The sequence below is a fragment of the Centrocercus urophasianus genome, unplaced genomic scaffold (assembly GCF_019232065.1).
Source record: "Centrocercus urophasianus isolate 14NV4802_14NV808 unplaced genomic scaffold, USGS_Curo_1.0 seq_16, whole genome shotgun sequence".
Lineage (NCBI taxonomy): Eukaryota > Metazoa > Chordata > Aves > Galliformes > Phasianidae > Centrocercus > Centrocercus urophasianus.
In genome coordinates this window covers 32732721-32747041 of record NW_024884711.1, presented here as the reverse complement: position 1 = coordinate 32747041, position 14321 = coordinate 32732721, and the positions used below count along the sequence as shown (strand labels likewise).

At 45.0% G+C, this 14321-nt stretch overlaps 1 protein-coding gene across 3 annotated transcripts in view; it reads left to right on the top strand.

The window, feature by feature from the left end:
• The first annotated feature begins 8592 nt into the window (after positions 1-8592).
• The window catches only part of MPP7 (membrane palmitoylated protein 7), a 143428-nt gene continuing 137699 nt past the window's right edge, over positions 8593-14321 (top strand). Inside the window, exon 1 of one of the 3 annotated variants that reach the window (XM_042816650.1) lies at positions 8593-8684. The gene's annotated coding sequence lies outside the window, so the exon portion shown is untranslated. Of the gene's footprint in view, positions 8685-13075; positions 13159-14321 lie in introns of those variants that run through there. The other 2 variants (XM_042816649.1, XM_042816653.1) reach the window with 2 other exon arrangements.

Here is a 14321-nt window from a genome sequence, read left to right as displayed (position 1 = left end):
TGTTTTGTCAGAATTCCATACAGAATGAAACATCAGCACGATGACATTTATTAAGTTAAAAACTGACTATCAAGAGAAGGGGAAACGTGTAGCTGACCACACTTTGGAGTAATGCATGGTGCAACCTGCCAGCCTGCTGGTACACCTCAGGGAATACCACAGGCAACTGAGGTGTTACTGTGCAATAAATGTTTTCATGGGGCTGTAGGCATCCAGTCCAGCCCTGGAGCTGCAGAAGAGTGATTCCCACAGCACTGTGCTAGCACCAGCCATACTGAATGTATTTACAATTCTCAAAGCACTACATGAAAGAGATTCTAAATGCTGATAGTACCTGGTTGATCTTGAATGACAGTAACTACTGAAAGACTGGCAAGAACCCAAATAGTGGTAGGTCACTGCAGACAGAGGTAAAGATGCTTTCCTGCCCATGGGGCCCTGGGCAACTTGGTCTGGTGGGAGTTGTCCCTGTCCACAGCAGGAACTTGGAACCAGATGATGTTTAAGCTCCCTTCCAACTCAAGCCATTTTAGGATTCTGTGATTCTAAAACCAGCACCAGGTATGCTAAAGTCTGTGCTGGCTAACATGCTTCCACACACAGAAAGCCTGGAACCAGCTGGAGTTTTTGTTAAATGCAATCTGGAGTAAGAGGATCAGCCTGGCTTGAGCACTCACAGGCGTGGTCCTACTCATTGGTCAGAAGAGAAAGATCAGGAACTATTTCCAAAATAAGAACATGAGTCCAGCCCAGTGCTAGGTGTAATAACAATTATTTGCTAGTCATGTGGTGAATGCTGCCGCCTGCAAAAATTTCATCCACAGCAGATTTTGCCACATTTATCTTGCCATTATTATTATTATTGGTAGATTAAAATCAATAAAGAGGCATACAGCTACCAAAACCTCTATGCTTTTACCTAGCATCAGATTGCATCCAGCATCCTGATTCCCAATTGTATGCACTGAACAAGGAAAGACTGCACTGCAAAATCTGGATGAGCCACCCTGGAACATATGCACAGGTCCCAGTTTTCATCTCACATTCTCCTGCTTCCTGCACTCTTATGTTCCTTAGATCTGACTCTTGTTCTTTTGCCTCTGAATGGGACAGTCTCCTCCTTCCTTCCTATTGCCTAGATGCCAGCAGGGAGGTCACTGGGAGTGCATGGCAGCATCCATGTTCTCAGTCTATTGCTTGGCACCAGCTACACGCGTAGCAGCTGGAAACAGCCATCACTGGGAAATTCTGTCCTCATCACATCATCCCAGGCTGCAGTGTGTGTGGTGGCTTTGTAAGGAGAGTGCATGCCTAGGTAAGGGACAAAGACTTACTGAACTGTGGGAATGATGCACAAACAGGAGTGAAGTTGTAAGAGGGTGAGTTTGCTCTGGGACATTCTTAACCTTTAAGCAGTACCAAGTGTCTCTGTAAACTGAGAACTGAAATACCCTAAAAGTTGACCAAATTAAAGTAGATTTTCAAGAATTAAAAAAACATCCGACAAAATCTTCCTTTGCTTAATTTGAAAGCAAACTTTTTTTCCATTAAACATTTCATTCATCTTTTTCCTGTTGAAAACAATCTACTCATCTTATATTTGGCTTCAGAAGTGCCAGGATGCTTTGGCTACTCATTTCCACAAAGAAGCAGAACACCCGCACGGTGCAGACCGTCAGCACAGATGCCTGCAGCCCACATTGGCATAGCCTGGCACAGCTGGCTGGCAGCTGGTTCCAGGGTGGGGAATGTTAAGCCTTGAGCAAGGGGCTGCCCAGGCCCTTTAAAGCCTCAGCAGAGCTGCTCACCCTGCTCACAGGGCCTTGGGAAGCGGCTGAAAGGCTGATTCCCAGCAAGCAGATTTAAATAGGTTTCCAGCTTAGGGAGAGAAATGGATGCTTGTCTCTTAGGGGAGCTGCTCCTTCCTCCCACCCCTCCCTCGGATGTGCACGTACATGCACAAAAAAGAACAGAATGGGATATGAGTGCTTTCCAGGAGGAAAAGACTGTTCCTCTACAGAGGCAGAAAAGCACTTTGGCAGACCTGAGAGGTAACAGAGTTTAACTGAGTTGAAAATAAAAGACTGGTAATGAGATTTTGCACTAGATTGGCTGGCTTGTGCTGGCAGGCAGCGAGCACAGCCAGCCTGCTTACAATTCACTGGGCTGAGCTAACCGAAAATAGAAACTGAAGAACCACAGTGTGTTTGTTACCCAGTCCAGAGCGGTGAAAATGTTGACCTGGAAGGATTAAGACAAAATTACAGCTCTGAAATGCAGCCACTTGCCTTTTTCTTAGTGTTGTTACAATGGCAGTGACCTTCCTGCTACAGCAAGTTCAACTCCTACAGCAGCCCTGACAGGAGCACAAGGAAGTGTGCTCACCAGCTCTGCTCTGACAGTGGGCCATATTTCTGCTTGTCCTGGCAGCTCAGTAGAGACCAGCAGCACCTGCAAGGCAGAAGCTTTTGCTGGAGTACAGCAGCACCTGCTGCTTTGGGAAATCTGAGGAGCAGTGGCTGTTTCACCTGGCAGCAGATCTACACAATCCTGGATGTTAGCTCTGCTGCAGCCTGAGCTCAAAGCATCTTTGCTTGTAGTTACGAAGATGTAAATTTGAGACTGTCTTGCTAATGCCTATGAGGCATTTGCCTGTGTGTGAATCATCCATGTCCAAGCAAGGGCACAAGAGCTGCTGCTAAGGCATCTGGCATGTATCAGGAAGCTCTTCAGCTCATGCTCTTTTGGCCTTTTAGTACAGACTAAGTGCAGCATAGCTAGGTGCAGTCCTGATTTTAAAGGTAGGTTGATTACTCCTGGCTAAGTATACAAGGAAAGTGTATATCTTGTTAGGTCATGAAGGAAAATTTATATTAATTTCTGGTGTCTTTCCTGATATCTGGAGGATTACGTGGCTCTCAGTATTTATCAGGCAGCTCTAGTAAATATTAGTTTAAGAATTTTCTGGAGAATGAGGATGCTTTGTAACAGCTGATAGCAGCTAGATTGATAATGATCAACTTCCAGTAGGAGGTGCTCATTTTTCAGCCCAGAGATAACCTCTCACTATGCACAACATGCAGAGGTGCCAGTGGTGCATATTGTACAGCAGCCACACTGTGCTATAGCTTCATGTAATTAGGGAGACATCCCAGAGATGGTAACTTCTGCCTGTTCTGGACTACCGTCTTCATCTTCTCAGTTATGATATACCCTACTGTCAGCCACATATATAATGTTTGTGAAATGGGAGGACCAGGTTATCTCCAAAGCAAACAGCCTTCCTGTCTAACATCTCCAGGCGCTCAGCATTGGTTACTCAATTTTCCTGTTAGAATAAGATCACTGATTTAGTAGGGTTGTTTTAATTTCATAACACACTATAATTGTGCCCTAATTTGTGAAAAAAAAAGATTAATCTGCCTCCCTCTTGTATATTAGGTGATGTGATTTTCTGAGATTATAGCTGTATTTTTCCTGTTATTCTTGGTGGCCTGTCTCTACCTGAGCAGTTGCCTCTTCTATAATGCATCCCCTCCAGGTAACACTCAGAATACTGTTAACTGAATATGATGATAACTTAAAGTAATGCCAAAGGGAGATCTGCTCTCCACTGTATAGCCACTCACTGCCCAAAGGGAAGGGAGCAGAGGTTTGTGCTCATTGCCTTAGCTCTGTTTGGACAGGTGTTTTGCACCCTGCCTCCAGGCTGCAAGACAGGAGGGATTACATCCCACTTAGGGGGAGAAAATACAGGGAAATGAGATCAGGCAACTAGGTAGAAAATGAAAATGAAATGATGGCTGCTTATCAAACCATATATATACACATATATATTTTTTTCATACTGGTGTCTGTCACTAGCTTCTGATGTTGATCTCTCAGCATCAGCATTCTCTTCATCCTATGAGGGGAAGACTAAAATACACATGCAGGACTACACTCACGAAACTGCACACTCTTGGCTTGCAGACACATCCTAATTCATTAATAGCAGCCAATACTTTTCTGTTACTGCTAGGAAGGATAAAGAAAGCAGGGATGTTGTAACTGTCTAGTGAAGCAAACAGTTCATCCTCCCAGGATTTCAGCAAAATAAAGTACATTCCTAATTAGGGATGATACATGCTCAACTTCATAGAACTGAATTGCTCAGGTTGGAAAAGACCTTAAAGATCATCAAGTCCAATTTGCATTCATTATGTTCTTAATTCTTTCACAACTCCACCATACATTCTAAAGTTGTCTTAAAAGGAATGCAACATCAGTGTTTAACACAGAAATACTCCTTTGTTTAGAAGCAGAACAAACATTTTTGCATTGCTAAGTCTCAACTGAATAAGTTTTTCTCCTCTCCAAGCACTGCATCAAAATATAATATGACTATTAAGATGTATATAGGACATGCCTAGCTTTGGTCCAGCAGTGTCCAACCCAGTTTGGTGGTGGTAAGAAACTTATTTAGGCAAATCTAAACCAGTAAACAAGATTAAAAAATATATCAGTAGGTGTGCCAGAGGTCAGGAGGCGGCAGTAAAACTCTGAGATGTTTGATCTGCATGCCAGGAATGAAAGTGTTTTAACTGCAAACCAGAATTAATAAATGATTAACTTGTAAGATTCCAATAAGAAAAGCAAGGCATGGTCAGATACTGATCATACAATTAGGAACAGTATAAGGGACAGTTAAATAATATGGGTTATACAGATAAAGCTTCATTAAAATCTTAGATAATATTCATAATTAAAATAATTAACAGTTCAAAACAGGAAAATTCCAAGTCTGAGAAAGCCCCAGAATAACTTCTCAAGTTGGGTGGAGCAGCAATAATGGATGTATTTCAAAATTCACCAAAATTGACTATAGCCTGATGACTAGACAAGTTTATATACATACACACAGAGTAAATATATATATTCACACACATATTTATAAACACACATCAGTAGCATGCATTTGGATGGAAGAGCAAAGACAAGAACAGCTTGTCTTTGAAGCAAGATTATGGGAAAACATACAGGAATGTGTTCAAAGTAAAAAAGAATGTGAAGTATCAGTCTAAAGACAGGATTCAAACTTGGAATATGCATGAAGCAAACTGCTTAATTTCTTCTCAGCTTACTTTATTTAGCTTCTCCTTCATAAATGAGAAGCTGGTGGCATGGATGGCAGAATATCAAAATGGTCTGCAGTGAGGAAAACTATAAGCCTGAGAAAGATGAATATTTGGTGAAGGGACAAAAGCTGACTTTGGTCACTTATCAAAAATGTATGCATATTCAGAATAAATTATGCATAGCAAAAACGGCCACAACAAGCTCGTTCAACATGAAGAAATTAGAATGGTAAGTCCTGAAGGCGGGTGTTTGCCTCACGTACGGACCTTTATGACAGCTGGATTCTCCTGAAGAGAAATACGCACGCACCAGAAAATCAGAAAGGTGATCTCACAAAAACTCCTCAGAACTCTAAAGCAGCAGCAGTTTACAAGAGGAAGGACAGACTGGACAGAGCTGACACAGCTTGACTTTTTTTCATAATGAAAGGAAAAGGTTATAATTACCGTAAGGTATCTAGAAAGAGATTCAGAAATTGCTATGGAGAACTCATAGAAAAATTGTTCATGAACATCAAAATATCAGAGCCCTGTTTCCTTAGGAAACAAACCTAAAACAACTAAAAACATCGGTTAGCACGTTTTTGTATTTATTCATATTGATCTGTTCAAGATCCATATGCCCTACATCAACATGACAGATTTATACCATATCAGAAAAGGAAATTTGGATTCTCTAGAGAACTCTTGTTTTTACAAGTAAGAATTTAACCACAATTGTAAAGCAAATAATGTGTACATGTGAATGTGCGTGTTCTCCCAATAAAATCATTTGCATAATTCATTTACTGCACCTAGATATACTTTAGAGTTCTGCTTAACAGCAAATTTCAGAAGGTTTTGCAATTACAGTATGAAAAAGTGTGAGAAAACCAAATCAATTTTTAATAAGTTCTGTTTCTACATGTTTTCCAGCATCCTCATCTTGCAATGATTTTTGCTGGTTCCAGTTCCTCCCAGTAGGTCTTTCATGCAAGGCAAACCTGCCTGAATACCATGAAGGTGAAGCACTAACACAAAAAAGCAGCAAGCATTTTCAGTGTATCAGGAGAAGAAAAAAAAAAAAAAAAAAAAAAAAGGATGATAAGGACTTATTAACTTGCTCCAATAGTGCTGCAATTTGAGACAGAAGCATAAATAATGCTGATTATACTTTGTCAGACTAAATCCAAGGCACTAAAACAGTTGACTCCAGGCTGCTGTCATTTACAAATTCAGGGAGCCATTCAAATATATGTGTTTTAAAAAAAATCTATTTTCTAGAAAATTCTCTAAACAAGCATTGCTGGTAAACTCCTCTCAAATGTAATGTGATACAAGCTCTGTGCCAAAATCTGGAACACAGCGGAGTGCTCTGAACAGAGTGGGAGACACCTGAGATGATTCTCTTAAATTATGCAAGAATCTCAGCTATGCACAGTAAAAGCATCAGTGTCAGGAGGTGAAGAACACAGCACTCTATACACTCACAACTAAATGCATTTAAAGCAGGAGTTCTCAAAACTCTCCCAGGAGTTTTGGCCACATTTTGTAGAGGAACTCTTAGTTTCACTTCCCATTAATAATCATAAAACATCTTTGTGCCAGATACAGCACAAAGACATGGAAAAATAATTTTAGGAAAGTATTTAATATGTTTTAGCTACCTTAAGACAACAGCTTAGCAACTTTAAAGAGCGGGGCCAACAGCCTGTTTTCGGCTCTTTGGAGACCACCAGAAGGACTGTGGGCCCTGGAGTGGTCTGCAGACACGGTACCACCTGGGACGTCTTTCTGTGGTTGTATTCCTCCATGAGAGATGTAGGAGGGTACTTTTGCAGATGTCTTACCTCGTTAGCCAAATCAATCACGTTTAAAGTGTTTTGGGCACTACTGTCTCTTATTATTAGCTTCCCTAGTGTCTTATTTGCTCTCGTCCTTTTCCACCAGAGGAAGCCCTAGGAGAATAATCAAAGGAACATCAGCACCTAACCTCCTTGATTTTAACTCCCTGTCTTCTGCAGGTCTGGCTCTTAGACTTTCAGACTTTGGACTGATTTAATGATGTCGGGATGCTTAGTTCTTAACTGAAGTTGTGATGGAGAACGTCACCTCCCTGGGTTTGTAAAGAGCACTGAACTGTGGGAAGATATTCACGCACTTCAGCTTCATCTGTTTAGCAATCAAATGGGAGTGGCCAGTTTGCAGGAGTTGCATTGTTTTGGGTTTGTGAAGAATAGGTCCTTTTTCAAAGCAGAGGGCTCAACTTACTCTTGCCAAACACTATAAGAGGAAAAGAAGGGTAATTCTTGGATGGTACGACGGCAAATCATCTTTCTGGCTAGAAGCCTTGTTTTGGAGTTTTGTTGCTTAGTATCTGTCAGCACTTTAATTCCTAGGAATTAACTTTCTCTTCCAACAACTTGGCCTCAACTAAGTGTTTGCATATAAAGTGTCAGAACTCAGAAGTTTTTTTAATTTTTTTTTTAATTAACTTTCCAAATGTGGTTATGTCTCAAGATATGAAAAAAAGTACTTGGGGGGTACCTGACACTAAAGAAAAAGGTTATTAGTGTGGCACACATTCAATCTTGTGAAATATTTAAAGGAAGGCAAGATGAACATTTGAAGTACGACCTTGAACAATGCAAAATTCTGCAGATTTATCCTGAACTGGGGCTGTATTTTGAGGTGTCTGGCACTTCTTGCCATTGCAATTACTCTACTGCCTTTGAGAATAACTTATTACAAAACTAACCTCACACGTTCAACCGGTTTCCTTTCAGAAATACTTCATGTGCTGATGGATCACAAGAGGAGGGATCTCGTCCCCAGACTCTGAAGATACAAACAAGAAGGAAGTAGTTGTTAATGATTTGCCGATATAAACTAAAAACAAACGGCAACTCAATGAAACCATGCAGTTCTGCAGTGCCCCAAACCCTCGTGTTATATCGAACAGAAACAAGTGCTAGAGGGTGAGCGCGATTAGCTGCAGTACGGCGTGCACCGAGGCGTGCCTGCTGAGGGAAGATGTGCCCCCAGAAGGAGAGGAAGTTAGAAGAAATTAAGAGCCTTCGTGAAACACTGACGCATCTCAGCGGACTTTCGTTACAGTCACATTCATCAGCCCAAATCCCACCTGAGGGCAACGCAGAAAAACTCCGCCAAGCACAGAGGAGCGAAAGCCGTCCCGAACAGCACAACAACACCCCGTCGCCAGAGCCGCCTCAGCGCCCGCAGGACACGAGCCGCATCCACCTGGCATCACGGGACCCCCGAGGGGCGGGCCGCAGCCCCGCCCGGCAACCAATCAGCGCTCCGCCCCGCGCCGTTCTCCCTCCTGCAGCCAATAGGACGCGAGGCTGCCCGGGGCCCGGGCGCGGGGCGAGGGCCGGAGCCGTGTTCTGGCGAAGCGGTCGTTGGTATCCGCGCGCTCCCGCGGAGCTCCACCCCTCGAGGCGGGGCTCAGCGTGGCCCGGCCCGGCCCAGCGCGGCGGCAGAGGCGATGCGGAGCCGGGGCGCGCGGCTCCTCTCCTAGACGGAGGTTGGGGTGCGTTCGCCGCCACCCGGGAGACCCGGCCGCAGGTAGGAGCCGCCGCCTCCGCTGGGCGAGGCGAACGGGACCTCGGGTGCGCCGAGGCAGGTGTGCGGGGTGGGGGGCGACCGAGGAGGCGCCGGGGTGAGGCGGGCCGGGGGCGCGGCCCCCCCGCGGGTTCCAAGATGGCCCCCGCCCCCCTAGGGAGGCGACCGGCCTTGCCGCCCCCCGTCCGGGAGCGGAGCCCCGCGGCGCTCCCGGGGCTGGGGCCGAGGGGAGGGCTGAGTCGCTCTGCCCGGCTCCCGGAGCCCTTCGGGGCGGTGCGAGCTCGTCCCGGGAAGTAATGGATGTGAGCGGACGTGAGGGGACGGCGGGCGCGCAGAGCCGTAAATTTTAATTTGCGGCTGTCGGTGACGCGAGGTGTGCTCGTAGATCGGTTGAGAATAGCGTAACTCGGGCGTGGAGCTGGCCGCTCGTTGGTTTCTTAATGCTCACGCTTAATCTGCGTTGAGCGAGCCTTAAAAACATCCGTAAATAGCATTATAAATTGGACGAGTTGCACGTGAGCGGCAGAAACGAGCCTGGATGCGGCGGCACTCGGAGCGCTGTGCTCCCCGCTATGGTCCGGGCTGCGCTGCTGCTCAGCCCGTGGCATAGCAGACAGACCCCTTCCCGCACCTCCAGAGCTTTGTCCGGTTTGGTTTCCTAAACAGCCCTGTTCATCTTTGCCTTTCCCTCCTGCAGAACGTGGTGTGCGATAACTTCAGGGGCTTTGGGGGCGGGCGTCCTTCAACCTCACGGAGATCTCCAGCACTGAATTTCAGCATCTCCTTTCTACAGTTTTCAGTGAGGTTCAGAGTTCTTATTTCAGGCACCCCTAGACTGAGATTCTGGTTTCAAGGAGAGCTGCTTGTAGCCACCGTTCCTTGTTAAAAGTGCTCTTTGTAGATGTCCGTTTTAAAATGTAGCCGTTAGAGTTTTGGTATGAGGTATTAGTGTCATCCTTCACGACCTTTTAATGCAGGGGTGATTATGTCTATGCCGTATTTACAGAAGATCTGGCTTAATTTACAGCTTCGATTTTCACTTAATTAGAATAAACAATACTTTCACTGATGTGGATGATTAAATCTCTGATCTCGCTTAGAATTAATGTTAGGATTTTGGTAAATGTCACTGTTGGATTCAGTAAGTCTTTTTGTATTCAGAACGGGTGATTACATGCAGTTTCTAAAAGCGGTCTTAAAGCAACGGTTAATTTAGGTTTTAGAATTTAATCTCTTAGAGCGGAGAATGAATGAAAGGGACACGGCAGTTTCAGCTGTGCATGTTTATTCATCAGAATGACAAAGAGTAAAGCGGCAACCTAAATGGCAAAAGGTAGATCTAAATGGGCTTGGACTTAGAGTCGTTTTGGATTTGACCATCTCTCTACTTACATGTGTACACGTAAATGGGGACAGAGGTAGTCCCAGAGGTGCTTATTGCTGTCAGGTGGCAGAGAACATTGAGGAAACATTGCTCTGTGTTTACTCGGTTCTTGTTCTCTTCCTCAGGCATCTATCAGCAGTCTTTATCAGAGACAGGAGGCTGTGTTGCATGAGCACTGCTTCTGGGCTGGTGTGGCGTTTGTGTGCACAGTGAAATGTCTTCTGTGCTGTAACACCCAATTTGGAATTTAGCTTTCATATTAGGCAGGTGCAGCGCTGTAGGTTTGTAAGAGCACAATGTAAAATCAGAACCAGGTGCAGAGAAAGCAGATTAACATACTATTGCTTTCAGTGCTTATTTGTACCTTCATTAAAATTGGCAGAGCTCCCCAGCTCCTGATAGAAAGCAGTCGCAAACATGTCTCAAAGTGCCAGCCCTCTCCTGAGTGTGTGGTGGGAGCGCTGTGGTTCTCAGAAAGATGCTGGTGGAAACTGCTGGAACTCCCATCTGTTCTTAGGATGTTGCAGCACTGCCTTTGACTAGAAGTGAAGCTTTGATTGTGCTTTCCTGTGATGAATTCTCCTTATGCAGCAAACAGCCAGGCATACTTGAGCCTTTCATTTAGCTGTAACATATGGAAGGGAGCAGAAGGACCATAAGAAAAGTAGTTCAGTAGCACCTTTCTGTCTAACCTGGTTCCTCCACGTAAGGGTTATTTCACAGAATCAAAGAATGGCCCGAATTGGAAGGGACCTCAAGGATCATGAATCTCCAATATCCTTGCTGCAGGCAGGGCCGCCAACCTCCCCATTTAATACTAAACCAGGCTGCCCAGGGCCCCATGCAATTTGTCCTTAAACACCTCCAGGGACGGGGCATCCACAACTTCTTTGGGCAGCCTGTTCCAGCACCTCACCACTCTCTCTGTAAAGAACTTCCCCCTGACATCCAATCTAAATCTCCCTTCCCTCAACTTAAAACCATTTCCCCTTGTCCTGCTGTTATCAACCCTTTCAAAGAGTTGATTCCCCTCCTGTTTTTAGTCTCCCTTTAGGTATTGAAAGGCTGCAATGAGGGCACCCCACAGCCTTCTTTTTTCCAGGCTGAACAAGCCCAGCTCCCTCAGCCTGTCTTCATAGGGGAGGTGCTCCAGTCCTCTGATTATCTTTGTGGCTCTCCTCTGGACCCTCTCCAACAGCTCCCTGTCTTTCTTGTACTGGGGGCTCCAGACCTGGGCACAGAACTCCAGATGGGGCGTCACAAGAGCGGAGTAGAGAGGGACAATCACCTCCTTGTCCCTGCTGGCCACCCCTCTTCTCTTGGAGCCCAGGATACCATTTGCTTTCTGAGCTGCATTTCAGAACTTGCTATGGTAATAAGTAAAAGCAGGAAGAAATCCGGTCCTGCTGCTAGCGAAACTTCTGTTACTTGTCTCCTGGTGTACCTCTTTGAAGGCTGTTGTAGTGACTGAAGCAATTTTTACCACCTAGCGCAAGGTGAATTACACATGGGAGTCCCAAAAGCTTTCCACTTAGTTGTGCTAATACAGCTTAATCCCAGCCTGCGGTGTGTGTGTTCTTCCTGCCCCATCTCCTGGGAAGTTCTCATCCTGGTTGCTGCTATACATAGCTCATTAAGGAAAAGATGTGGTGTATTCACTTGTCCCTTCCTAATTTTAGTCTTAGAAATATATGACGCAATAAATTGACACTTGCTTGCAGAGGATCCTGAGTATTTATATCATAAATGATGTCATACCTTGGATTTCCTTGCCAGGTAGTAGTACTAAGTACAGCAGGAGGGAACAAGCCTTACTTAATGCATGTCAAATTAGCCTCGCCGTGCAGTGTCCTTAACATTCCCAGCCAGCTCAGCCCATTTGCTCTGTGCCACACCTCGCTGGCTGTGTGGCAGCTCTGAGAGCCCTGGCTCTGCTTGTCGGTTTTCCAGGACCTTTGGAAGATCACCACGCATTCAGTGAAGTTCTTTTAGTGAGTTTCCAAGTTTAAGTGGTACTTTGACGTGCTCTTTACTTCAGCTAGCAGTCTTACTTTTAGAGGAAAACCAGCAGAAAGCAAAAAGAAGCTCGTCTGAAGATGCACAAAACTTTTCTTGGGTGTTTTTGAAGAGTATCTATATTCTTTATGCATAGCTAGCAAGGAATATGACTTGAATTTTCCCTCCCCTCTTCAGAAGGGTGTTCTTGAGCAATAGCATTAAGCAGACTAGTTTTGGGGACCACAGCTTCTGTCCTGAAAATGACTTAGCTGTGTATGTTGTGAATCAAGTGTAGCAATCTTGCCATTGCTAGCTATGGAGAAATGATGAGTAGCTACTATGAGAGGGTTTCAATATATTTAATATTTTGGGATTACATGTTACTGTGGCCACTGTCTTGGTTTTGTCACTTTTCTATTCAGTTGTGAGGGCTAAGATGCTCCTTCAATTCCCATTCTTGTGATTTCATTTAAGCTCCCCAAGTCAGGCTAAAATTCAGCCTGGATAAAAAGCTGAACAGTGCCTTCTGAAGGTATGTTATGAAATCATAGAGTCATAGAATCACTAAGGTTAGAAAAGACCTCTCAGATTATCTAGTCCAACTGTCAACCCATCATGTCTACTCGTGGAATCGTTAAGGTTTGAGAAGATCTCTGAGTCCTCTGAGCCCAGCCCACCCCCACTGTGCCCACTTGCCATGTCCCAAGTGCCACATTACCATGGTTCTGGAACAGTTCCAGGGTCAGTGACCCCACCGCCTCCCTGGGCAGCCTGTTCTAATGCTTAACCAAAGACCCAACAGTCTTTTTTTTTGTCAATTCAGCTGGCTTTACAGTCAGTTGGAAATCTGGTGTGTTTCAGTGTTAGCACTCTTCACATGAAGTGCTTGGGATGTTGTATCTTCATAAGAGGGGAAAAAAAACAAAAGGAAAAAAAATAGTTTTAATAGAAGAAGAAATCAAGCCAGTCAATTTAAAGAATCAAAATGTGAACTTTCCTGGTTCTTTAACAGCGTGCAGCATTGCCAGTGATGTAATCATTCTACCACAAACCTGCAATGAGGTGCTCTGGAAGTGAACTCACTGTTTACAGCTGGTATGTTCTCAGTATTTAAAGATAATCATTGAAAGAATCTGTGAACTAACTTCTAACAGTACTGCAAAACCTTGTGGAACTATAGGATTGGCAATGTGATTGCTGTCATACGCAGTGTGCCAAGGCTGTGACGAAATGTGAACATTGAAAGCATAGCCCTGTCGGTAGAAAACCCTGGGGTTTTCTATTGATTTGACTGCTCAGTGCCCGCTATACACGTGGGACTTGCTGTGGCTGTGACCCTGGGTGCCACCATTGCTGGTCCTGCTGTCCATTGCCAGTAGGAAACAACAGGTCTTTGGAGCTTGTAGAGGAGCAAGCAGAGCTTGGTGCCAGCTGGAGTGTTGAAAAAGCCGTTTGTTAAATGTCAGGGTACACAGCTAGTCATGGTTTTGAGGTTATTGCTGACTTTTCAGAGCAGCATGATTAGTTACTGTGAAGGAAAGAAATGAGCATCTTTACTACAAGCATGATGTATAATGGGAGAAGGTGTATGCATAATGTTTTGTACCAAAGCTTGATTCAGTCATGTATAAAATGTTATCACGTATATGAATCACAGAATTGTAGGGGTTGGAAGGGACCTCCAGAGATCGTGTCCAACCCCCCTGCCAAAGCAGGTTCCCTACAGCAGGTCGCACAGGTAGGCATCCAGGCAGGTCTTGAACATCTCCAGAGAAGGAGACTCCACCACCTCCCTGGGCAGCCTGTTCCAGTGCTCCGTCACCTCACTGTAAAGAAGTTCTTGTGCACATTTGTGCAGAACTTCCTATGCTGCAGTTTCCGGCCGTTTCCCCTTGTCCTGTCTCCACTCACCACTGAAAAGAGTCCGTCCTCGCCATTCTGCCCCCCACACCTCAGATACTTATAGACCTGGATCAGGTCCCCTCTCAGTCTTCTTTTCTCAAGGCTGAACAGACCCAGTTCACTCAGCCTTTCTTCATAGGAGAGATGCTCCAGGCCCCCCACCATCTTTGTGGCCCTCCGCTGGACTCTTTCCAAGAGATCCCTGTCTTTTTTGTACTGGGGAGCCCGGAACTGGACGCAGTACTCCATATGAGGCCTCACCAGGGCAGAGTAGAGGCGGAGGATCACCTCCCTCGACCTGCTGGCCACGCTCTTTTTAATGCACCCCAGGATGCCATTGGCCTTTTTGGCCACGA